We start from the raw sequence: 23855 nt of genomic DNA, 5'->3' as shown, positions 1-23855 counted from the left end.
AAAAATAAAGAACTAAGCTCTCTCAGCTAACTAATAAAATAAATCTATTTTCAAATAATTCCTTCAAAAAAAAAAAAGACATCACCAGTAATAGAGATACTAGTCTTCCCTGAACACCCTGTACTCTTATATGGAACTCTTTAGTACTCAGAAGATATATTCCTTTTTAGGAAGATCATTCTACCTGCTGTACAGCCCTCACAGAAATAAAGCCAATGGGAGTTCAGAGATTCTTCTATTTTCTTTTAGACACAGCATTATATGTTTTATTTACCCACTTCTTGATCTGTCTTTCAATTCTGTCTTCTTAGATACTTTTTCTTCCTGTTTTTTTTCTCTTTCATAATTCCATTTGGTAAATGTTCAAAATCTGTGTAGAAGATTTTTGGTACTTTTTGCTACTCTGATATCATAATTCCTCCAGTCAATCATTCATATTTCTATAGTACTTTTGCATCTTTTAGTCTGTTTTATTTTGCTTTTTTTAATTTAAATTTTTGGAGGAATTGGAATTGTTCATTGTAAACACAAAGGCAGGCATAAACTTAAGGAAAGATTCTATTTGTTAAATTTGTACATTTATGTGTTTTGGGGTTGCATGTATGCTCCAGCCTTACCCAGAAATCGGGTCTGAACCCTCACATAGGATTGTTAATTTTGGGAATCTCAGGAGAGCCAGGCCCAGACACCAGAGGTCCTGGGTTCAAATCTGTCCTCAGATACTTCCTAGCTGTGTGGCCCTGGGCAAGTCACTTAATCCCCATTGTCTAGCCCTTATTGCTCTTCTGCCTTAGAACTGTGTGGAATAAGAAATTAGTGTGTTATTTTCAAGGTAATAGTTATTAATATCTCCAAGATCAATACCTTTAAGATCCCAATAGAAGTTAGTAAAGCTGGTCCCACCCCATCAGTCTCCCTACAGGACTGGATTACCTCACCTCAATGGAAATACAAAGGTCTCTTAATCCCCTTTGGTTTGAGGGAGGCAGAAACAACTAGTGTCTGTACTATAGGAAATGTTTTAGGACTTTAAAATATTAATAAGTTTTCCCTTCCTCCCATTTCATGTAAATCTTATTCCATTCACCTCAATCTACCTTCAAAAAGAAAACCTCTGTCTCCAACCCTTGACCATTTCTTAAAAATGTTGATTTGAAGGATAATCCTTTCAGGGAGGCTTTTATGTATCAGGATTTTCCTATAAATAAATATTAAATAAATATATTCTTATAAATACAAATTTGGGGGCATTTATCTCAGGTCAATGACTTGAGGCAGTGCTCCACATTTCTCTCTCTCTCTCCCAAAAAAGCATTGTATTTTAATTGATAGTCTCATTAAAATGATTTAATTAATCCCTGGTCTCATTTTGAATAGTGACCAAAAAGGGTACATCTTGTAATTTCAACATCCCCTTAAACTTCCACTTTACCCAGAACCAATACACAGTATTGATTCTAGGATGGAAGGTAAGGGTTTAAAACAATTTTGAGGAATCTCTAAGATCTATGCTTCCTTTGGATACTACTAGAACTTAGCACAAGATAGTAAGAAAGGCAATATAAAAAGAGAACAGTCGCTAGAGCCATCTCAGGTCCCTACAGAGTTACCCAGAATTGAAAAGATTGATTAATGAGCCAAAAGATCCCCTGGTTTGATTTGCTGGGGGAGTAAATTTTTAAAGGAGGAAAGGATAAGGATGTTTGATCATACAATTTGATGGTCATACATTTCTGGTTATAGAGTATGGTGATACTCACTGAGGGGGGGCAATTAAAGCAATTAAAGAATAGCACAAGTCAGAGTTGAGATTTAGGGGAGGTAAAGTACACCTTGGGCAGCTAGATAGCATATTGGGTAGAGAGTCAAACTTGGAGTCAGGAAGACCCAAGTTCAGTTTTGACTTCAGACACTTACTAATTGTGTGGCCCTGGGCAAGTCATTTCACACCTAAGCCTCAACTTCTTCACCTATAAAATAAGTTGGAGAAGGAAATAACAAACCACTTCAGTATCTTTGCCAAGAAGACTCATGAAAAGAGCTCAGGGGGAATGAGACAGGTTTGAAAAAATAATGACTAAATAACAAAGGGCATGCCCATTAACACCTTGTTAAGAGGACAAAGACAACAGCCCATTGGTATCTAATGCCTAGGGTTATCCCTAAATTGATCAGTTGTCTAGGACTGTGAAGCTAGGATTAACTCTCCCCTTGCCTATTTTTAAATTAATCAACAAAAACTGAAAACACCCTTACTTGATACTAAGTAGGAAAGGTCAGCAAGCCACTTGTTAAGAGTGGGTGTCAACTCTAGACACAACTGACCACCCCATAGACCAGTGATGGGCAACCTTTTGAACTTGGTGTGTCAAAATTCGCCAAAAAATCAAGCATAACTCGGGTGTTGTGTCACTTCGAGAAAAAACCCCCATAATTGCTCAATATTTATAGTTTAAATAACAAAAATGTGTAAATGTAATATATAACAGTATTTAATAGACCAAAAAACTAATTATTTTACTTACCTACTTAGTGACTTCTTTGTTCATCTGTCAGTCTGTTTCTTTTGTTAGTGTTGATATTACTTAACTTATGTGGGGTGCTGTGAACTAAGATAAGTGAGGGAGAGGGGGAATTTTTTAACTAACCTGCCGATTAGTGACTTTCTTGTTGCTGAATTTCATTGGCTACACTACAACAAATGTTTCATCCTCGCATGCAGCTGCGTGTCATCGAAAATGGCTACTCTGACACGTGTGTCATAGGTTCACCATCAGGGCCCTAGACAATGCTAAACAAATTTAAAGACTTCAATTGGCTCCTGTAAAGTGGAGGAAGGGACAGGAAATGATGTGGAAAAAGGACTATGAAAGTTCTGAACTTCTTGTCCAAGGAGTCTTCGGTCTGAGTCTTGGGCTTGGAGAATCTTGGACTGGGACTGAGGCTTGGAGCTACAACTTGGGACTTTGACCTGGGACTCTGGCTCTTCAACTGCTTCTAGTAAGACTGCTCCTGGATCTTCTCCTTTGGAGCTTTGCTTGGGTAAGTGAAAAGCTGACCCTCCTTTCCTGGCTTCTGGAGAGATTAGTTCCAGAGAGGTCTTCTCCCCTTGGAAGAGGCCATGAGGGTGGAACCCCTGTTTAATTCACAACCAGATCTTCTGGCTGAGAATTAACAAGCCCTCCCAGGCTGACTCGGGGACTGGAGCAACATTTAGGGTAATAGGCTAGACATCTTCTCTACTCTCTTTTATATTTCTCTACTTTCACTCCTTCCATCTTTTTTTGTAAATAAAACTATTAAAAGTCATTTTGGCTTGAGCTATAATATTTTTAAATCGGTGACCACAGTATTATCTTAAAATTCTCATATATTTAATCAAACCATCAAATTTAATTACTTACAGGACTCTTAAAAGGAAGATGGACTCTGGTTAGAGGAGTAACCTCTGTGCCAGTCTATAAAATGACTGGTATATATCAGACAGAATTTGAATCCATATGTCTGTCTGCCTTAAATAACAAGAACTACCAAAGTAGCAACAACAAGGATCTTTAATGGAGGCAATGGAATTATAGTTCTGGGTCATCCCACACCACCAGAATGCAAGAATGCTTTTGGTATCCACCTTTCATCCAATTATTCCCCAGTGGCTCCAAGAAGCTAGAGCATGCTCAGTAGCCAGACCCTGGTAAACTATTTTGGCAGAAGGGCTAAACTCAGATGAAGGTAACCAACAGACCTCAAACCTGTAATGTATTAGGGGGTTGTCTACTACATGCATGTGAAGACTTCCCTTGGTGGAATGGGTGGATGAAAATAATTTATTTCAACAGCCTTGAAGATGGCTGATGTCAGTGCTAAAGAGCTCTTAGAACTTGCTCAGATATTAAAGATGCCAAGGTCATTCATTGTATCTTGGGACATCCTTCCAGTCATCTTGACTTTTGTCTTACCATTGGACTTTGATGACTCTAGAGAGAGTTGATGACTTTGTGTAACTCTGCTTTATTTTAATCTAATTCATTGGGGGCAGCTGGGTAGCTCAGTGGATTGAGAGCCATGCCTAGAGACAGGAGGTCCTAGGTTCAAATCCGGCCTCAGACACTTCCCAGCTGTGTGACCCTGGGCAAGTCACTTGACCCCCATTGCCTACCCTTACCAATCTTCCACCTATAAGTCAATACACAGAAGTTAAGGGTTTAAAATAAAAAAAAAAACTAAACTAAAAACTTAATCTAATTCATTCACAAGTAAAGACATTATTCCTTGATATCATTGGTCCTCTTCAAAATAAGGATGAATTATTCCTCAGTACAACAAGGAAATGCCAGGTTAGTCATCTCAAAGTGGCTTCAGTAAGTCTGTCAATAATCAGTATTAATCAATAGGCATTAATTAAGTGCCTACTGTGTACCAGACACAATATTAAACACATCCATCTTTTGTATGAGAAGCTAGAACAAAGTTCTTATCCTTTAAGTTTATTAAGCTATTCCAAGTTCTACTCTCTACAGATAGTCCTGGAGTCCAGCAATCACTAATCAGTATTGGAATGGAGAGTTGTGGGTGGAATGATAATGGTTATGCGATTCAGAACTGGTTGAAAGGCAAACAAAAAAAAAAACGCTAATTAAAGAGTCTGTGTCAGCTTGTGGGAATTTGTATTTGTCTCTGTTCTGTTCATTATTTTTGCTAATTACTCCTATATAGACATACATTTGGGATTTCAATTTGATTTAACAAACATTTACTACATATGTTGTACAACATGCTCATCAAATTAGGTCATGATTTTCAGGTCACTTCTTGATCTGTTTTCTAGGCAAATAGTTTTTGATAGAACATACATTTGCTCCTTCTTTTTTAATCATTTGATTTTGTACTAATCTTTTCTGTTGTCCCACAGAGTGATTGATTTATGTTTGATCCATCCTAATTTTCAGGGAAGTTTTCTTGTGTGAGATTGACTACCTTTTCTTTCTAAGCTATTAATTCTTCTAAGTCTTTCCTGGATAAATTTCACTACTTTTATAATCTCCCTCTTCACATTTTTTTAAACCTTACCTTCTGTCTTAGAATCAATACTAAGTATTTTTTTTATTAAGTTTATTTTATTAATTAATTTAGAATATTTTTGCATGGTTACATGATTCATGTTCTTTTCCTCTTTTCTTCCCACCCCTCCTCCCATAGTCAATGAGCAATTCCACTGGGTTTTACATGCAATAGTAAGTATTTGTTTCAAGGCAGAAGAGCAGTAAAGGCTAGGCAATGGGAGTTATATGACTGGGCCCAGGGTCACATAGCTAGGAAATGTCTGAGCACAGATTTGAACCCAGATCCTCCCAACTGTAGGCCTGGCACTTTATCCATTAAGTTACATAGGCACCCCATCATATTTCTTTATCATATTAGTTATCTTCTGTTTACTTTTATCTCTAGCTTCAGTTTATTATTTGAGATTTAGTGCCAAGGTCAGCCTCTACCACCTCCCACACACTCTTGGATAGAGTAGTCAGGTGTTGTTTGGTTCTAACTTCCGTGACCCGGGTTCCTAGCAAACAATTCCCTTGATTGAGTCTGTGCTCAGAACACTGGCATTTCTGGTCAGGACTCCATGGTGAGGTGTCTCTGAGTAGAGTATTGGGTTGTTTTTGCTCATCCCTCATGCTTCATTTGGCCCCAGCCCTTCTGTGTCTCTTGTCCCCTTGGCCCAGATGTTGTTGTGGTCTACTTCTCCAGGGTTTTCCCAGTCAGGGAGACTTCCTCTTCTGTGTCCTCTAGGGCCCCACCATGGGGAAATGATGCTTACCATTTTTCAGATGACTTGAAGCTTGGGATGACAGTTAATATATTGAATAAGTATATATAATTTCCTCTCCTCATTCCCCATTTGATTGTAATCTCTTCTAGGACACTTTTATCTTTGTATTCCCATGACTTGGAACACAGTGGGTTCTCAATGTTCCTTTTTGATTAAATGGGAAAATTGTGATTTAGAAAGGCCACGATGGGACAATTTTATTATGATAAAATGTAACAGGGATTCTCGAGATCTTTTTGTCATCTCCAGATAATTTCATAAAGAAAGTTTAGTTGATAAGGAAGTAACGGGACACAGGAGACGATCTTGACTGTTAACTCATAGCTGCTTCTTCAAAGTGCCATTGAGTCACAAGTTTATTATATATGAAAATTCAAACTCCCTTTCACCTACAAACACAGAGAGTTTTACAGCTCCATAGACATTGCAATGAGTTTAGCCAAGACATAGAAACTCAGAAACTTTGGGGCAGGTGGGTAGCTCAGTGGATTGAGAGTCAGACCTAGAGACGGGAGGTCCTAGGTTCAAATCCAGCCTCAGACACTTCCCAGCTGTGTGACCCTGGGCAGGTCACTTGACCCCCATTGCCCATCCTTACCACTCTACCACCTAGGAGCCAATACACAGAAGTTAAGGGTTTAAAAAAAAAAAAAAGAAACTCAGAAACTTCAAGATGAAGATAAGAACCAGGTTGGACTTTTGGCTGCATGATTATCAGCAAGCTAAGTCTGAGAATACTTTTCTCAGGGGCAAATGCCCCAGCTAAACTAAGGTTTTGGCCTTGGCTGATTTCTGACCAAAGGGGAAGAATGTTAACCTCTTAACTGTTGGTTTGCTAGGAACTTAAAGCTTTTCAATAAGGCCACAATACTTTTCAACAAGCAATCACAAGGATCACAAAAGGGTTCAAAAGAGGAGTCTCAGATTTTTATCTATTTCAGACTCTGTTTCTCTTATTGGTTTCCCACAAGGGATAAATAAAAAAATCCTAAGTACTGTGACATGGCAGCCCAAAAAAGTCAATGTGAGACTACATCTTGAGTTTTTTGTTTTTGTTTATTTTTTGACACAGTCCTTTTTTTTTTTTTTTTTGGTGAATCTTGAAATGTCATGGGATTGGGTTCAGCTGGATGGATCAGTGGAGCCAATACATAACATTGATTCCATGATGGGAGGCAAGGGTTTAAAAGGAAAAAAAAAGGAAAGAAAGGGTATGAGGGTATGACATTTTCAAAGGGTCATTGTCAAGCTGGAACAGAGAAGAGCAGCCAGTCTGGAAAGGGAACTTGACACTGTGAAAGGCAGATGAATTGAAGGACTTTGGAATGTTCATTCTAGGGAAAGGATTTGTGGTAGAGAGGGGAACTCTTCTCAAAATAATGGTTGTGTTATTTATCTTCAGAAATGAAGGAAATACTAAATTTTCAGTTGGAGCTTAGTAAAAATAAAGATGCAACTTTTTTTTCTCATCTGTGTTCACAGACCCCTTTAAATCTCTCCATTGATAATGAAAATCCAATGGAAAAAGGATTAGGCCTCAGAGAGCAGAAATGACATTGAGGGTTAGAAGCAATAGAGGCAATTTCCAGCTCAATATAATGTAAATATCAATAATGGTTTCACTATCTTAGTAGATAGTAGATAGTGATTTCACCATCACTTGTATTCGAGCAAAAGTTGGACAATCATTTGTTGGGATACTATAGAGGGGATGCATACTCAGGTTGGTGGTTGGACTAGGTAGCCACTAGAATTGTAATGAAAGAGGATATTTTGGATTTTGAAGTGGAAGATTATTTTCTTCTGGGTGCTGGGAGCATTTGTCTATATTTAGAGGACAGAGTCCCAGACTAGGGTCAGGGAGACCTGAGTTCAAATCTGACTTCAGAAACTTACTAGTGTGACTCTGGGCAAGCCACTTAACCTCTATTTGCTTCAATTTCCTCATCTGTAAAATGGGAATATGACAACCTTCCAGGGTTGTTGTAAAGATCAAACAAAAAAGTGTTCAGTATAGTTCCTGGCACATTGTAGATGCTAACAAATTGTTAGCTATCATTATTATTAAGTATTGTTCTCTATATTTTGCTGTTATTATGCATTTATTTCAGATAGGCAGTTTACACTCATATTCTCAAGCAAAATTGGATTGCAAACAAATACACAAGTATCATAACAAGAATTATCAAATAACATAGCTGTCACTAGTATTATAAGCATATTAGTGGAACTGGTAAAGTAGAGTCATGGAAAGGAACCGTAGCCCATGGCAGTTTTCTTTTTGCCAAACCAAAACTCTTAGTAGTACCTTAATGGCAATACTTACAAGAAACATAGAAGACAGAACATGTTTCCTTCTATTTTTTTTGGAATCATTAACTTTGCATTTTAGTGAATTAGACAAGCAAGTTAATAGTGTAGGCTTCTTTTGTAGGCAAAAGTTAAAGGGAATAAAACTGGCCACATTCGGAAACTCTTTTTTATCCCTTTGCCAGCACTGCACTGAACTCTGATTCAATGTTTGGAGATGGGCATGTGTTTTGCAAACTGCTGTTATATAAAAGTTGTCCACTAAAGCCTGAGTGAGTCTTTTTCAGCAGCAACAGTAATAAGAATCATGTGTTTCCCTATCAACCACAATCATTTTGTGATTTGTAGTTTTTATTTCTAATCCAAGGTGGCCACAGAGGAAGTTCTGGAAAACAACACATTAAATCCTCAAACAAGTACACATTTACAACCCAGTCTATTGCAAAGGTATCGAGAATCAGTGGGATGCATTCTTCCCCTTGATGAAAAAAAGTAACTATCTCTTTAAAATGCTTATAAACCAGTGGAGTCTTATTTTACATTTTGTGTATGTCTTATAATTATTTGTTTTTGTCTGTCTACTTAATTACTGTTTTTAGCAAAATTCTATAAACACTTACAAGATATAAAACATACCATGTTTATTTCAAAGTTGTGCAAAAATTACAAAGTTGTGAAAAAAAATACATAACATTGCTCCAAGGATACATGTGTCCAAATAGTAGAAAATGGGCTGAATTAAGCTCATATATCCATAATATTATTTATCCCAGAAGGGGAAAAAATTAAGAATTATGAGAAGAAATGTTATAAAGGACATCAGTTATTATAGAAAACTTGCAAGGATGCTGGGAAACTTGTGTTTCTTTTAAACAATTTCCCTTAGTGGTTTTTATAAATTGCCAATACCCATTTATCAGAAAGTCTCAGGTTCTCATGAGAATATTGTCGAAGTACATTAGTATTTTATATATCCATTATAAATTGAGCCAAATTCCTATCTGCATATACAAGTATATATATTTTTTTTTAATTTTTTTTTTTTTTTGTATTTTAAACCCTTAACTTCTGTGTATTGACTGATAGGTGGAAGAGTGGTAAGGGCAGGCAATGGGGGTCAAGTGACTTGCCCAGGGTCACACAGTTGGGAAGTGTCTGAGGCCGGATTTGAACCTAGGACCTCCCGTCTCTAGGCCTGGCTCTCAATCCACTGAGCTACCCAGCTGCCCCCACAAGTATATATTTTAAAGTAAAGTTTTGTAACAAATATACAAAACATTAGCTTTATTTTTATGGTTTATTGTCCTGTTGTAAAGTACATTTAAAGCTTTTTCCCTTTACTTCATAAGAGTTTGGAAACTAAGATCCATATTAATCATTTTGCCTTGTTACATATAAAATGTTATTGCATCTTTTTTATGAAACTTGGCTTCTGCTGGTAACTTGAAACTTACAGTAGACACAGGTAGTTCAACCAGCTTCAGATAGGGCTGTTCAGTGGTAAATATCTTGCAGCACTCACAGATCTAAATTTCAGTCTGAATTGTATTTAATTCCATAATCTGTTGTGAATCATTGTTATTTGTTTCAAACAGAGATCTGCATTGGCTGTTTTCACACTGTTCTCACGCTCTTCAGTAATACGACTCGACGATGGAACTTTAGCAGAGGTTGTCAGGACAGGACAGACAGGAATGCCAGTTGGATGGGGAGAGTTTTCCAGGTGGTCATTTTCCACCCCAGGAAGAAAGCTAACAGTAGCAAAATGCATGGGATAATCACTGGAGCCATGACTACAGCAAGATTTCAAGATTTCCAAGTCAAAGCAACTAAATTCAGAGAAATGACTTGAGTGGGAGTTGGCTTCAGATGGAATGCTGCCACTGAGAGATGGTGAGTCAAATTCACTGGAGTTTGTGATCTGTTGCTCTAATAGCTGTGCATCCATGTCCTCTCTGGTCTCATTTATCTTCCTGCTACTCTTTTTTTTTTAAACCCTTGTACTTCGGTGTATTGTCTCATAGGTGGAAGATTGGTAAGGGTGGGCAATGGGGGTCAAATGACTTGCCCAGGGTCACACAGCTGGGAAGTGGCTGAGGCCGGGTTTGAACCTAGGACCTCCTAGCTCTAGGCCTGACTCTCACTCCACTGAGCTACCCAGCTGCCCCCTGCTACTCTTTTTCTTCAACTTACTTTTAGGTTTTTTGCTTGCTGTTTCTTTGGACCATTTGGAGGCACTGGATTTACCTTCTGGCATGCCACTAGCATGACCACAGTCAGAAGCACTTCCACCAAACTCCACACTACTGCTTCCACTATTGTGTTAGAATTTGATTTGTTTTGATTCAATATCGGCTTGTTCCTCCATATTATTGCCTTCTTTGTAGGGATAGATGTAGGAATTCAGGATGGATCCTGCCATTGTTTCAGTACTGATGGTGTAGGATTCTCCCCTTAGACTGTACCTTTCTTTCTGTACACTTGCTTGTATTTACATTTAGTTAAAATAGTTGACCATTGCACTTCCTGATAGACTCACTGTTAAACACTGTTAAAGCTCCAGCTAGTGCCATAGTGCTGGCTGTTCCATTGGAGTTGTCTCAAATAATTCCTATTCTATCCATGTGGCTTCCATTTGCACTCAAACTACCATTGAGCCCACCAACACTGCCTTCTCTGGTGTTAGGGTTATGACATGCTTCTGCTACTTGAGTTGCATCTACTGCTATATTCATTCTATCAATATTTACGTCATTTTCATCATCAAATTCAATCTTGACTCCCTTTCCATTGCTTGCTGACATTCTACAACCTCCACTTTGACAGAGAAATATTGGAACAATTCCATAAACATAAGGCAACATAACAGGAACACCAATGCCTACAGTTACTGTCCCTACAACTGGAGATACTATTATAGACCTGTTACTGTGATACTACACCTCCTGCTATGGCCAAATTCCATTTTTGAAGTATCCTTGCCTTCATATAGATTATGAATCTTACATTCACCATACACAAGGATTCCAATCATCATTGTTGGAATAGCAAGGGCAGCTATTAAAGCAATTCCTACAGGAGCATCAATGAGTGTTCCTAGCTGCCACAGTATTTTCTTCTTATGGCTCCAAGGCTTCTTTCCCCCCAAAGCACATCATGATGGGCTTAAATAATGTAAATCTGAGATCTTTCATAAACAGCCAACAAAACTCACAGCCACAGATAGCACATGTCATGTGATTGCCACTTCCATCATCTCTCTTTATTATGTGTGCAGCACATCATGGACATGGTTTTATAGCATCAGATGCTACTCCAGACTCTTGGCTATAACTAATGGAAGAAGAATTGTTCTCAGATGTAATTTTGGGGCTTTTTCCATCACAAGTCTGATTTGGATGCCAAATCTGTTTACAATGGTAGCAGAACTCTGTTCCACAGTCTTCACGTCCACAAGTTCATTTTGGACAGCTGGCACAGCCAAATGCTGTAGCAGCATATCCACAGTCTGGATAGGCAGCACCTACAGAAAGGGTCTGCAATGAGCCACCATCCATACCTAAATTCTTCCTATTTTTCCATCAATATGTGATCACTTAATAACAAATGAATATGTGAGACTTCAATTTGCAGATACTATCCTAAGCAATCCACATAAGATCTATGATGACAAGTCATTATATCAAGAAATCTTTCCTTAGAATGCCATAAAAGTCACAAAGCACGCCCCATAAAATCTCCACTTTGTTTGCTGTTGATGGTTGTTTCTTTGTTAATATGTGGAGAAAACTGTGTTCTTATCAGTATGTTTCAGAATGTATACTTTCAATACTTGTGTTTCCATCCACCCCGCCATTAAGATCTTTTTATTTTTATTTGTTATCCTTTTTCTTCCTAAATATTTTGGATGCCTTTTTGACAGAAGGCAAACTCACAGATGAGGCAGAAGACTGAAGGCTCCCATCTGACCCCATTTGCCAATGCAAACTCATGTCTAGAATACTCATTATTACTGAGTTCAGTGTTCACACATGATCCTCATTAGTGATAAGTCATTGTTCTTGTCTTTGCATTTTGATTTGCCATGATGTGAGATAATCCTTCTTAGTTTTTGCTGAAGAACCTTCGCAGCAGTTTAATATCCAAGTGATTGTTCTTATAGATGTCCTTTTTTTTTTGTTGAAGTCTATTGCCATCTGGATAAATGCATTTAGCAAAGCAGTATCATCCAACTATTTTCAGCTCTGCAGGTATAGTTATACATGTGTATTGCTTTGATCTTATCCATCTTCTTTCAGCTAACAAAGAAATGACATTTTAAAACTTCAGTTCAGATGTGCCAGTGGCAACAGTGGTAGCAGCAAGGACTGGGCATGGCTGCTTACTGGGACCAGACCCATTTCCTGATGGTAGAGTCAATGGCATGGATATTTTATTATTATTGATATATTAAAAATAGTTAGCTTTTACATAGTGTTTTAGAATTTGCAAAACAGTTTACCAGCTCCGGGAAGAGGGAGGGAAATGAGGGGAGATAATTTGGATCTTATAATTTTGGAAAACAAGTTAAAAATTGTTATTACACGTAATTGGGAAAATAAAATGTTTTTTTAAAAAAGAATTTGCAAAGCACTTAATATGTCAAGTAAATTGATGATAGTCCCTAATTTGCCTATTTCATTGGTTATTGTGCTTTGCAAACTTTAAGGCACTATGCAAAGCTGAATGAAAATGGTAATTACAGTTGCTGGTGGGAAGTAGGATAGAAAGCCAATCACATCTTTAGCTTTTCTCTTTTCAGTTTTGTTCCCAGGTTGATTTGGACTTTTATAGATTTTTCCAGAGTAAGCTTTAGGTAGAGATATAATGAATTAAAAAGAGATATTGAGCAGTTTGGATCAACTCCCAAGAACAGTTATTCTATATGAGCACAGGAGGCAGGAGATCACTTTATATCTTAAATGTTCATCAAGACTGCTTAAATTTTCACTAGAGAGTGAGAGGCTGATTTCCAATTGGTTCCCAGTGCCAAATCTCTTCGGAAAAGTCCTATATATGTTGGAAATTCATCTGGAGATGAGGTTTCTTGTTTTCTTTTTTGTTTTTAGTTATATTTATTTTAAGTGACAAGATTCAGTGGCTTATCCAGAATAGTTACCAGAAATTATGTTATCAGAGTAGGGAAGAATCAATGCTTATAGTGGGAGAGAAAATCCTGAACTCTAAATTCTTTTTTTTAAAAAATATTTTATTTTTTAGAAAAATTTTCCATGGTTCCATGATTCATGTTTTTACTTTCCCCTTCACCCCCCCCCCCATAGCCAACACGCATTTCCACTGGTTTTAACATGTGTCATCGATCAAGACTTATTTCCATATTATTGATAGTTACATTGATGTGATCATTTCGAGTCTACATCCCCAATCATGTCCGCATCAACCCATGTGTTCAAGCAGTTTTTTTTCTTCTGTGTTTCCACTCCTGCAGTTCTTCCTCTGAATGTGGGTAGCGTTGGACTCTAAATTCTGAAAAAGAAATTAGAAAATGTATGATCCAGCCCCCTATTTTCACAAATGAGAAAACTGAGGCTCAGAGAAAAATGAATGTGATTTGTAAGCTAGTAATTGACAGAACTGTAACTTAAAGTCAGTACATCTCTGACTTCATTTCCAGCATTAATTCTAATATAACATACTGCCTCAGAAGGCTAATGGTGATAACTCAACCTAGGACTGAAGAGAAAGAAGTTGGTTAGGTTGTCAAGAAGATTATCCCAAGGTAACAAATAACTGAATTAATGATGGTTGAGAAGACATTGGCCTGAAGGGGAATGACTCCAGACCATCAGGAGTAGAGGTGTGTTTAGTATTTACAAATCTGTGATGTCAATGAGGTTGAGTGCCTTAAACCTGTGCTAGGATGTTTGAATAACCTTCATATATGTGTAACCCTTGTGTCAAAGACTCTCAGGATATAAATGGCTCCACTGTAATTTGGAAAAATTTTCATTTCTTTGGACCCTAGCTTTTATGTCCTGATGTCATTTCCTCACAACTACTTGTCCAGTAACTGTAATTTCCCTTCTAAGAATATAGAGAGCTGTAATAGTTTAAAAAGGTGTGGTTGCCAATAGTAATAATTAAAATTAAAATTATGAGGCTGTTAGTAGCTTTATTACAGAAAAGTAGAGACAGTAAAGAGAGGGAAATGTAGAAAGGAGATAGAAAATGTTGCCTAGCTAAATACCCTATAATTGCCAGGCTGAAGAAATCCAGCTCAACTCCAACAAAGGCTTCCTCAGGTTCTGATCTCCAACCAGGAGTCATGGTAATCTCTTCACTAGCCCACCAGAGTGTCTCCAACCAAGCATATCACCAAAGCAAAAGACCAAAGCAAAAAAAATGCCAAAGAGGCTGAGCCACAAAAAAGTCTCCAATGCACACCAGGCTGGGCCGCACCAGACTGAGCTGCTCAAAAGACCTCCCATGCTCACACCAGGTTAAGCTGCAAAAGACTCCCCAGTCTCAGAGGCTCCCCCTTATATGCAGTTTTCTCCACCCATTAGCTCTCCCTTTCACATCACAGAACCAATCACAGTTTCTTAATTTGCCTGGCACTGCTCAGGGGACAGTGTCTGTGGGATCCACATCCTATCTCTTGAGAGTGTGGACTTCCTTTCTCTGAAGGTGTGAGCTTTCTTGTAAAAGGATCTTCTAGTGTCTAAGTGTGAAAGGAGGGGCACTCCAAGTTCTTGATTAAGTTAAAATAAACAAAGTGAGTTTTAAATTCCCTTTCACAGTAGGATTGAAAACAATAGAGTCCTTGGAAACAAAATAGAATCCTTATAAATGCAACAGAATCCCCATCCCCCACCCCCAAATGAATTCTATACCAAAGTTCTATGTAAATTTCAGTTATTTTCAGCCTGTATAGAGGCAGGTGCTATTATTCCCCTGTAGAGGATTTTTAAAGGGCTATTTTCTATTGATTGCTCATTACCCTTTGCCATTGGTATGACTCCAGTGGTATTGCTCCCCTGGTACTTCCCAGGTACTTCCAGAAGTCGTTACTAGACTTTGTTCTCCCTTGTGGCTCTTCTCAGGTATGTCTCTCTCCTACTTAATTCCATAGTTGGCTTTTGGCCAACAAAGGCCAAAAGATACTCTCTGTTAGAACAAACATTTTATTTGTCATTAGGCATAGTCCATGACATTTAAAAGCAGTGATGGAAATTACTCTTTTAAATGACTACTCAGGGATGCCCATCAATTGGGGAATGGCTGAGTAAACTGTGACATATGATTGTGATGGAATACTACTGCGCTGTAAGAAATAATGAGCAGATTGATTTTAGAAAAACATGGAAAGACTTGTATGAAATAATGAAGAGTGAAAGGAGCTGAATCAAGAGAACAGAGAACATTGTATACAATAATAGCAATGTTGTTTGAAGAGTCATTGTGAATGATCAAGCTATTTTGAGTTATAAGAATATTCAAATCAACCACAAAGGACCTATGAAGGAAGATGCTATCCATTTCCAAAGAAAGAACTCATAAATGGAACTATACATTGTATATTTTTATATATCTATATATCTGTGTCAAATGTTAGTCTTCTCTAGTATGGGTTAGGGAGGGAGGGAAGAAAATAGGTATTCAAATGTAATAAAAAGTGAGTAAATAAATAATTTTTAAGATAATAAAATAGGAAGCTAAAAAAAAAAAGATTGCCCAATCACTAATTCCAATAGTTTTTTTTTAATTCTAGATTGTTGCTCAGATGTTCAGTCAGGTCTGATTCTTCATGACCTCGTGGATGTGGTAATGCACAGCATGCCAATACTGCCCATGGATTTTTTTGGCAAAGAACTGGAGTGATGTATCATTTCCTTTTTCAGTAGATTAAGGCAAAGAAAGTTTAAATGATTTGCCTAGCTAGTAAGTGTCTGAGACTGGATTTGAATTCAGGCCTTCCTAGCTCCAGGCCTAGCATTCTATCTACTGAGCTACCTAACTGCCATTAATTCAGTACTTTAATGTTTAGGAAATACTTAACATATAGTTTCTGAATTTTAAAACCATCTGGTGAAAATATGCTGATTTACTAATATAAAGACAGGAATTTGAGTGTAGGTATAGGAGTCTCCAGCTACCCTCTGTAAGAAGCAAATTTATATATATATATATATATATATATATATGAGGTGTGGTCGCCAGGAATCAATCAGAATTAGATTGATTCCATAATTAAAAATAGACCCAAGTCAGGATGGCTTTTATGATAGTTTATTTACAATTAGGAAGGTTGAAGGTAGGGAAAGAGAGAGAGAAAAACTCTGGTCCGGACCAGCAGAGGTATGGACCCGGTGAGAGTTAAGAGATTAATTAAGCTAGGCTACTAGCCACAAGGCCTTAGCAATTAGAAAGGCAAAGAAGCTTCCTTGAGGTAGAGACTCTAGAAACGCCAAGGTAGGCGAAAGGAAGTCAGCCTAACTTACCCATGTGACAATTCAGAGGGGAAGCTGCCTGAGGTCTCAGTAGAGATCCTTCAGCACCAAGTTCAAAGCAGGAACTCCCCCAACAGGAAGTTACCATCATATTTGAAAGACAGCAGCTCTCGTCACACTTCCTGGAGGTCCACCTCTAATTCAAATGGACAAATGGCAGCCTCAACACTGTTTTGGACTGCCCCAAGGGCAGTCCCTTGTTCTTGATTTTTTACTTATTGTCACGTGTGGGTAACTCATCTCCCCTCCCCACTAAGGGAGGTGGGGATGACATCTCTGGTGGCTAGAGTTTTAACTATGAATGGGGGGGGGGTGAGCTAATTCCATTTACACACCTCTGTCCCTCCAGTTGTTCAGCAGGTTCAATTCTTCAGGACCCCATTTGGGGTTTTCTTGGCAGAGATCCTGGAGTAGTTTGCCATCTCTTTCTCCCCCTCATTTTACTGATGAAAAAACTTTGGCAAACTGGGCTAAGTAATCTGCCCAGGACCACACAGCTAGTAAGTGTCTGAGGACAGATTTGAACTCAGGAAAATGAGTTTTCCTGATGCCAGGTCTAGCACTCTATCAGCTGTGCCACCTAGCTCACTTTGTCTCTCCATTACGGCAAAGTAAATCTTTGAGATCTTGGTACTTGCTCCCAGGGACATTATTGGAATTGAAAGACTTTTACTCACCTTAATCTAAATATAAAGGTGATGTAGGGAGTTTCTACTAAGGAGGAATCAAAATATTTTTTTTTAAACCCTTGTACTTCGGTGTATTGTCTCATAGGTGGAAGAGTGGTAAGGGTGGGCAATGGGGGTCAAGTGACTTGCCCAGGGTCACACAGCTGGGAAGTGTCTGAGGCTGGGTTTGAACCTAGGACCTCCCGTCTCTAGGCCTGACTCTCACTCCACTGAGCTACCCAGCTGCCCCTAATTTTTTTAAAGATAGACTTGCCTTCCAGGGGCAGAGCCAAGACGAAAGAGTAGAAGCAGGAAAAGCTCAAACCACTATGAGAATCCTCTCCAACAAATCTTAAAATAAAACCTCAAAATGAATACTGGAGTGAAAGAACCAACAAGGAGACAGAGTGAAGCAACTTTCATGTAGAGAACAACTGGAAAGGTAGGCAGAGAGAGAGTGGGGTGAGAGTGGAGCACAGCCCACAGGAGACAGCCTCAAAGAGTACTGGGACAAGCCAACAGCAAGCCCACTCCACCCCACATCTACTCTTCCAGGTTTTGAACCTGGGCCCAAACCAAATTAGAGACCCTGTGACCCTGCCTAAACCAATAGCAGTGCAATCCTACACCCCCCCCCCCTAAAATTCCAAGTCCCAGCCAAGTCTCCAGTGAGGTTCTAAATTCTAGTGCATGGCAGTCTATGCAGCAAGCCTGATTTGGGTAGGAGCCCCAGTCCAAGTTTGTAGTGAAGACATGAACCCTAATACAAGGCAGTCAGCAGTGGTCCTGGCCTGTTTAAGCCCAGACCAAGGATCAGCCCCTATACAAACTCAAGGGAAATTACAAACCCCAGAGAAAGGCAATCCAGAATGTGCATGATCTGATCAAGCCCAGTTTAAGACCAAACGCCCCAAACCAAGTGTGAGGCTAGACTCTGACTATAGGGCAGCTCACAGTACTCTGAGCTCGGCAAGCCTTTAGCAGTCTCAAAGTGATTGAGTCAGCAGTGGCTTTCAGAGTTCCTAGTCCACAGGCCATCACACTATGTGTTAGAAGAACTGAAACTGGAAGAAACACAGAAATATACCTAAGAATAATAATAGCAAGGAAAGACTGAATTCTAAGGGAGTGTTCACTCTACCCTGAGAATACAGCCCATCCTTAAAATATAAGTGAAAGTCAAGAAAAAGGCTGGGAAAATGGGCAGACATTTAAAAAAAAAATTTAACCATAGAACCTTTTATGGAGACAAAGAACAACGCATAGACACAGAAGAGGAGAGCAAAGGCAAAGCAAACACATGAAAACTTCAGAGAAAAAATATGGTCTTAGACTCTGGAAGAGCTCAAAAAATTTTTTTAATCAATTAAGAGAGGGAGAGGAAAAATGGGGATGAGAAATGAAATCACTGCAAGAAGAATATAACAGCAGAATTGGTCAAATGGAAAAAGAAGTTCAAAAGCTCATGGAAGAAAATAATTTCTTAAAAATTAGAAATTGGGTGACTAGAAACTAGTGACTTCTTGAGACAGCAGGACACAATAAAGCAAAATTAAAAGAATGAAAAAAACCAGAACAAAACATGAAACATTTCATTGGAAAAAACAACTGATCTGGGAAATAAATCCAGGAAATAATTTAAGAAATATTTGACTATCTGAAAGCTGTGATTTTTCCCCTCTCCCCCTGCAAAAAAACCTGGACATCATAATATGAGAAATTTTCAAAGAAAACTGCCCCAATATTCTTGAACAAAGTAAAATAGAAATTGGGAAAAAATCCACAGATCACTTCTAGAAATAAATCCCCAAATGACAACTCCCAGAAATATTATAGCTAAATTCAAGGTGCCCCAAGCCAAGGGAAAAATACTGCAAGCAGCAGAAAGAAATAATTCAAATGTCATGGAGCTACAGGCAGGATTACACAGGTCTTAGCAACCTCCATCTTAAAGGACTGGAAGGCTTGAAATATGATAATCCAGAAGGCAAAAAAATCTAGGTTTACAACCCAGAATCACCTACTGAGCAAAATTGAGTATATTCTTTCAGGGGGAAAATGATCATTTAATAAAATGGAAGATTTCCAAGCCTTTCTGATGAAAATGCTAGATCTAATCAGAAAATCTGATGTCTGAATACAAGACCCAAGAGAAGTCTAAAAAGGCAGATAAGAAAAAGAAAATTTAAGGGATTCAATAAGGTCAAATTATAGATATTCTTTTTCTTTAACCCTTACCTTCTTATTAATTAGAATTAATACTATGTATTGTTTCTAAGGCAGCAGAGTGGTAAGGGCTGGCAATGGAGGTCAAGTGACTTGCCCAAGTTCACACAACTAGGAAGTATCTGAGGCCAGATTTGAACCTATGACTCCAATTCGCTAGGCCTGGCTTTCAATCCACTGAGCCACCCAGCTGCCCCCTTATGTATTCTTATATGTAAAGATATTTGTAATTCTTAAAAAAATTTTTTAACAATATTAAAGCAGTTAGAAGGAATATATATAGACAGAAGGTGTGGGAGTAAGTTGTTTAGGATAGGTAAAAAAAATCAAGGGGTTAAAAAAAGGATTGTACTAAGAAAAAGGAAGGGAGGGGGCAGAATGGGATAAATTATCTCATCCTAAAGAAGTGTGAAAAACTATTACAGTGGAGAGGAGGGTGAAGGTGGTGATGGACAATGCTTAAAACATACTCTCATCATAATTGGCTCAGAGAGAGAATAACCACCATATTCATCTGGTTATAGAATTCTATCTTATCCTAGAGAGAAGTAGGAAGGGAATACAAAAAGGTGGGGGGGGGGTAATAAAAAGGAAGAGGAAGTAGAAGGTGGTGATTAAAAGCAAAGCACTTGTGAGGAAGGACTAAGTGAGAGAAGAGCAGGATCAAAAGGGGAAAATAAGATGGAGGGGAATACTAACTATGAATGTAAATAGGATGAACTCATCCATAAAATGAGAGCAGATAAGCAGAGTGGATTAAAAACTGGGATCCTTCGATATTTTGTTTACAAGAAATGCATTTAAGGCAGGAGGACACACATAATAAAGTCAAGGTAAGGGACTGGTGCAGAAATGATTGTGTACCATCAGAAGTTTAAAAAAAAAGCAAGAGTAGCAATTGTGATCTCAAAGATAAAGCAACAATAGATCTGATTAAAAGAGATAAGGGAAGAAATTACATCTTGCTAAAATGTGTTGTAGACAATGAAGACAATCTATATTAAACATATATGCACTAAATATACCTCCAGATTTTTAAAGGAGAAATTAAGTGAACTTTAGGAGAAAATACATAGTAAAACTCTACTAGTAGGGGACCTCAACTTCTCCCCTTTAGATCATCTAGATTAGTCAAACCAAAAAATAAACAGAAAAGCAGTAAAGGTAGTATAGTGAAATTTTAGAAAATGTAGAATTAATAGCTCTCTGGAGAAAATTGAATGGGAATAGAAAGAAATATACCTTCTTTTCAGTAGTAACTGACACTTGCATAAAAACTGACCATGAATTAGATAAAAACTTTATAACCAAAGGCAGAAAAGTAGAAATAATGAATGCATCTTTCTCAGATCATAACTCAATACAAATTATAATCATTAAGGGACCATGAAAAGACAAAAAATCAGAAGGTAAACAATCTAATGCTAAAAAAAGGGATGGGTCACAGGACAAATTATAGAAACAATAATTTCATTAATAAGAATGACAATGAGGTGACAACATATCAAAATTTATGGGATACAACCAAAATAATACTTAGGGAAATGTTTATATCTCTAAATACTTACTTCAATACAATAGAAAAAGAGCAGATCAGTGAATAGGGCATACAACTAAAAAAAAAACCTAGAAAAAGGACAAACTTAAAATCCCCAAATGAAGACTGAATTGGAAAACCTAAAAATAAAAGAGAAATTAATAAAATTGAAAGTAAGAGTATCATTGAACTAATAAACAAGTCAAGGAATTGGTTTTATGAAAACAAAAAAAAAGAGCATTGGTTAACTTGATTAAAAAAAGGAAAGAAGAAAATCAATACTTAGTATGAAAAAATGAAGAGTGGGGGGCAGCTGGGTAGCTCAGTGGATTGAGAGCCAGGCCTAGAGATGGGAGGTCCTAGGTTCAAATCTGACCTCAGACACTTCCCAGCTGTGTGACCCTGGGCAAGTCACTTGACCCTCATTGCTTACCCTTACCACTCTTCTGTATTGGAGCCAAGAGCCAATACACAGTATTGGCTCCAAGACAGAAGGTAAGGGTTTAAAAAAAAAAGTGTGAATTTATCACCAATGAAGAGGAAATTAAAGCAATAATTAGGAGCTATTTTGCCCAATTAATGCCAATAAATCTAATAATCTAAGCAAAATGTATGAATATTTACAAAAACACAAATTGCCCAGATTAACAAAAGAGGATATAAAATATAGTCATACCTTGCTTGATACATGAGAGCCTATGTCACAAGCAATTAGAGATACGAGCATTCATGATCAGGATTTTTTGCTTTCAAGTCATGAGTGGATATTTGAATCATCAGCTTCTGCCACCCTCCACTAGATAGTCTGGTGAATATTAAGTTTTACAAGTTACATGATGCTATCTCATTTAATTCAGTGTTTATCTGGCTGTGTGAGCATCTGTATTGAATTACTTTTGCTTTCTTTATTTTTGTTTATATTATCAGTTTTTTGGCAATCTATATTCCCAAGTCCATAGAAAATGCCACCATATTAGTGTGATCAACTTAAGGGTGGGCATTTTCCTTGACTATGAATGTGGAGAGATATCATTTTATCATGGGAAAAAAAAAGATATAATTTATAGAGTCCTTATCACTTCACGCTCTTTTTCCATTTGTCTAAGAAAGTCTTGACAAATGATTTGCTCTCTCAAGATCTGACCCTAATTAAGAGACATCAAGGAATATATACTAATTGACCAAATGGACACCAGGCACTATAATGCTCAAGTCCTATGGACTCTGTTAGATGAAAATAATTGTACCTATTTATCCCATTGTAGATAATAACTTTTCCAATTTTCCTATTTCATCTTTGTATATATTTTCCCTTGATCCCAGAAGAATTTAATGCAAGTTATGGTACATCAGAGATTGTTTCATTTAGTCCTCTGTATCCCTTGACTAGAACATTGCTGTTGAAAACAGCAATTTTCAACAACATTTTGTTGAAAAAAAAAACTTGTTAATACCTTTTGAATACTTTTCTGTTGGGGAATGGTTTTTTCATCCTCTATTTGTGTTAGTTCCCTATGTATCTTGATTTCATACTTTTATCAGAGATATTTTAAGCAAATATTTTTTAACCAATGGAAATTCTCCCTTCTTAGCTGCATTGATTTTGTTTTTGAAAAAGCTTCTAAATGTTATGCATTTAATTCAAATAATTCAAAATTATCTATTTTTTATGACATCCTCTATACCATAATTGGTATTTTCCCCAAGCCATAGTTTTCAAAGGTACTTTGTTAAGAGGAATGGGGACATGTTCTTGGCTTGGGTACTTATCAACTCATTCATTTCTCTTGGAGGAACTAATTATGGCTTACTTGGCCCAAACTAGTGTGGATTGGAGCCAGTCCTTTATATTGGGCCTTAAAAAAGGAGGTGGGAATTTTGAGTTAGAGATTTGGCCAGTAAGAGAGAGAGAGTACTACAGTAGAGTTGAGTCAACCTAGATACCAGGGGAGGGAAATGCTTATTCATTCATACAGCCTGTCTCCTATCCTAAGAGAGCCCCTCATGGCAACTTTGGAGAGGCAGAGGAACATTATAACTTGAACAAGCTCTCCTTTGACCCAAGAAGTGGAAGTAAGATGCAGTTTCAGGGCCCTTAATCACAAAACTCAAGGAAAGGATGAAGTTACTTGTTCCTGCCTCCTAGATAAAAGGGGAGATTTCCTGGATAATGCTAAGCTCTTGAACCTAGCCTCCTCTGTAAAAGAAGGGGGATATTCTGGACAATGCTGAGCTCTTAGACTAGCTTCCTTAGTACAAGAAGGGGATTTCCTGGACAATTCTAAATTCTTGGACCTAGCCTTTTGAGTATAAGAGAGGGGAATTCCTATACAATTCTAAGTTCCTGGAGAATTTAAGTATAAATATTCTGGTGGGAGCCAGGCGGTGCTTTCCTACACAGCTACAGCCTCTTGGGGAGAAAATGATCAAGTAACTTCAAGATTCTTTTCTTTCTTTTTTTTTTTTTTTAAACCCTTAACTTCTGTGTACTGTCTCATAGGTGGAAGAGTGATAAGGGTGGGCAATGGGGGTCAAGTGACCTGCCCAGGGTCACACAGCTGGGAAGTGTCTGAGGCCGGCTTTGAACCTAGGACCTCCTGTCTCTAGGCCCGGCTCCCAATCCACTGAGCTACTCAGCTGCCCCGAGATTATTTTCTTTTGAAGGGGAATTTCAAATCCTTAGGGTGGCCCTATGAGGTTGGAGACAAGTATAAAAACTTGGGAAGAATAAACTCACTAGGAATGGGAAGAGGAGTATGTTGACTATTTTTAAAAAA

General features: G+C 37.9%; 1 pseudogene; it reads right to left on the bottom strand.

Annotated features, from left to right (window-relative positions):
- Positions 1-9663: 9663 nt before the first annotated feature.
- On the bottom strand, positions 9664-12150 carry LOC123231039 (annotated as a pseudogene).
- Between the last annotated feature and the right edge of the window lie 11705 nt (positions 12151-23855).

Source organism: Gracilinanus agilis, chromosome 1 (genome assembly GCF_016433145.1).
Source record: "Gracilinanus agilis isolate LMUSP501 chromosome 1, AgileGrace, whole genome shotgun sequence".
Classification (NCBI taxonomy): Eukaryota; Metazoa; Chordata; class Mammalia; order Didelphimorphia; family Didelphidae; genus Gracilinanus; species Gracilinanus agilis.
Note: the sequence above shows the minus strand (reverse complement) of the source record. Positions and strands in the feature narration are given on the sequence as shown.